Source organism: Pteropus vampyrus, unplaced genomic scaffold (genome assembly GCF_000151845.1).
Source record: "Pteropus vampyrus isolate Shadow unplaced genomic scaffold, Pvam_2.0 Scaffold36, whole genome shotgun sequence".
Classification (NCBI taxonomy): domain Eukaryota; kingdom Metazoa; phylum Chordata; class Mammalia; order Chiroptera; family Pteropodidae; genus Pteropus; species Pteropus vampyrus.
Genome location: NW_011888817.1, coordinates 1,538,234 through 1,541,382, shown reverse-complemented (window position 1 = coordinate 1,541,382; position 3,149 = coordinate 1,538,234).

Genomic DNA, 3,149 nt, shown 5'->3' with positions numbered 1-3,149 from the left:
ACTTGTGCCTTGGTTTCTTCAGTTATGACATGGGAATAATAATAATACCTAGCACACAGAGTTGTTGAGAGGTTTAAATAAGATACTCCCTATAAACCCCTTGGAAGAGCATATGGCACAGAATAAGCATTCAATAAATATCATCTATTGCTATTATTATTTTATTACATATCTGTATTAATGAGAATTCTAGTTGCAAGTAATAGAAAACACTCCTGCTAGACTAATAGAAAAGAGGAATTTCTTTAAAATGGTTTGTCCATGACAGCCAAGGGCAGGGAGCCAGGTTCCAGAGAGACTCGAAACAGAGATCTGATCCATCACCAATCCAGATCATTTTCTGTCTCTAAGTTTCTACTCTGCAACTACTTCATTCTCCTCTCTCTGCAGACCACCCACTTTCTCCTCTTCTTGGTCTTTGCAGCAGGACATGGCCTGTCCACAGCTACCCAGCAAGAGCATTAAAGCATTGCAGGGCCAGAGCTCAGAAGAGAGAACTGGATTGGCCCAGCTGGATCACATGTCCACTCCTTGTCCAATCAACTATGGATGGGGGTGGGGTCATGCAGTGCCAATATGGCAGCGTCTAAAGAAGAGACTGATCTATGAATGGGACTAGAAGCCCAGAGAATGAGATTCCATCATCCCATTTCCTGTTGTCACCAACACTTTTACTCCTTGGTTCTCAAACTGAGAGGACACACTCTCATCTTTACCACACTTACTTAGAGGGCCTACTGCTGTTGCACTGGATGCTCTAGGTAGCCATCACAGGGACATCCTTTCACACACCCACCTCTCTTGACACAGCTGATTGGATCGTGTTCAGCCAATCCCTAGACTTGTCTCTTGACTCCCCAATCAAAAATTGAACTAAGAAACGGAGGGAAGGTAGTTGTTGACCAAGAGAGATGGAAGGTAAGATTCTCCTGGGTACTGGGGCCACGTGAAGCCATGTGGAATCTGAGGAGTTGAGCATGCCAGCTGAGAGAAGAGAGCAGCTACTCAGAGAAACTGAGGTTAGAGCAATCTTCAGCCCAAGAAGCTGAGCAAGCAGCTCCAGTCTTCAACCTCCCAGTTCCAGCCCCAGAGGGACCTGGCTAAGTTTAACTTTCTGGAGTACAGGGAGATACCTGGAATTTCTGGTTAGAGCCTCACAATCCTTCCCCACCCAAGTTTTTTGTGTGTGTTACTGAAAATACCCTATCCAGGAAAATTCGCTTCCTTATTTCTCCCTAAAATGAGCCACAAATAATCCAACTTCCTTACTTCTTCAAGAAGAGAAGGCACCACCAACCCACCCCCTCCTTTCCCCTTACTTAAAGCCCATGGGTGTATGTCCATGTGTGTGCCTAGAGCAACCACCAGAATCATATCCATTTCAGGACACTTTTAAAGCTGGTTGGTTGGCACCACAATACCCTCCTTGTCCCAATATCATCTGAGCTATTCCAGAATGGAGGGAACAGAAAGCAACTTGCCTGAAATATCCTATAGAAACAATCACTATGGACACCAGCCCCAGAGCATGGGTATTGCATCCCTGAGGGCAGTAGGAGAGGGTCCCTAGAGTTGGGGGGATGGGGAGAACTTCTCCAGGCCTCAGAGCTGAGCTGGTCATGGCATGTCACACCAGGGCTGGAGTAGAACTTCAGGAAAATATTTTCTCTTAAAGCACCAGTATCAGTGCTTCTTCACTTAGACACAGAAGCTGTTCTAGACCAGTCAACCATTCACTGGGAGGAAAGTGGGTCAGACTCTACCACAGATGCCACCTACCAAGCTCTCTTTCCCCCACCATGCCCCAGCCATGCCTAAGAAGTTCAACAAAGACCTGGCTTCACCCTCGTCTCTCCTCCAGCAAATGTTCAACAAATTAAATTAGATTACATAATTAAATTGTGCACGCACTAGTCTCTCCTTTGCAGGAGCTACTAGTAATATTGAATTCTTATTTGTACAAGGTGGGACAAGTCATGGTCTTGGGCCCCACTCTATTCTAATGAACTAGGAAAGGGGTGTCTCATAGCTACTGTGTGTTATGATAATGGATGGTAGACAATTTTTTTTTTTATTGGGCCGTTTATACACCTGTGTTTCCTGATCTCTCCATATCTTCAACAGAGAAGGCCTGTGTGGAGCAAACTCTGATAATTGCTTGCTGAGAATCCAGCTGATGCTGGGAAGAAACCAGCTGATGCTAGTTTTAATTTTGGCATACCTGTTAGGTATTTATTTGTGGTTTGATGTTACTTATATTTCAGATTACATGGGAAGAGTTGGTAAAGGGCACCTCCGCGCTCAGGCATCTAAAGGTCTCCAGTGGGCCTTGGTGCTGGGAATTGGGTTCCCAACATTGGGACTGGTGGCCCCAAGTCATCACCTCTCTCTCTCTCTCTTTCTCTCTCTCTCTCTCTGGGTGAAATGCCTATTGTTTTCTTATCACTGTCTCTTAAAATATCTTAAGACCTTAGTTGTAAAACCAAATCCAACCGGTTTTGTTTATATTAATTTTTTCCCCAGGGGGTGGGGTTGAACGGAAGAAAACAATTTCTGTAGAAAACAATATCAAGGTTGCTCTTTTATCCCAAGCAGCTTCTTTGCCAGCTGATCCCAGGTCAAAAGGAAAAAGGGTAATTTGGAAGTAGGTGAGACAGAGGTTCCACAGACAGTTGTGAGTCTTGGCGCTGGGTGGGGGCAGTGTGTTTCCTTTTGCTTAACTCTAGATGGGCAGTGTGTTTCCTCTTGCTTAACTCTGGATGTCCACATCGTCACCACTTGTTTCTTTTTTTTACTTGGCCGATATGCTTCTTCAAGTGGATGTACTTTTTCTTCCTTTTAAAAAACTTTAATAGATTTATTTTAGAGTTAAATCTCTGTCGTAAATGGAAAATCAATCTCTTTTGCCGTAAATAGAAGGTAACCATGACTGTAGAGTCCATGAATTCTGGCTCGAATCTGTTGCCTACCAAAAGCTTTTAGCAAGTGGTAGGGAGGTGTTGAAGATATCTTGGCCCAGATAGATTTAAATAAAATTGGAAAGAAAAGAAAGGCTTTGCGTGATAGATGATTTGAGGTTAAGGCCACATTCGGTACTACCCCAAATAGTTTCCTACCCTAGGATCTATGAGGCTGTGAGCTCCCTGGAG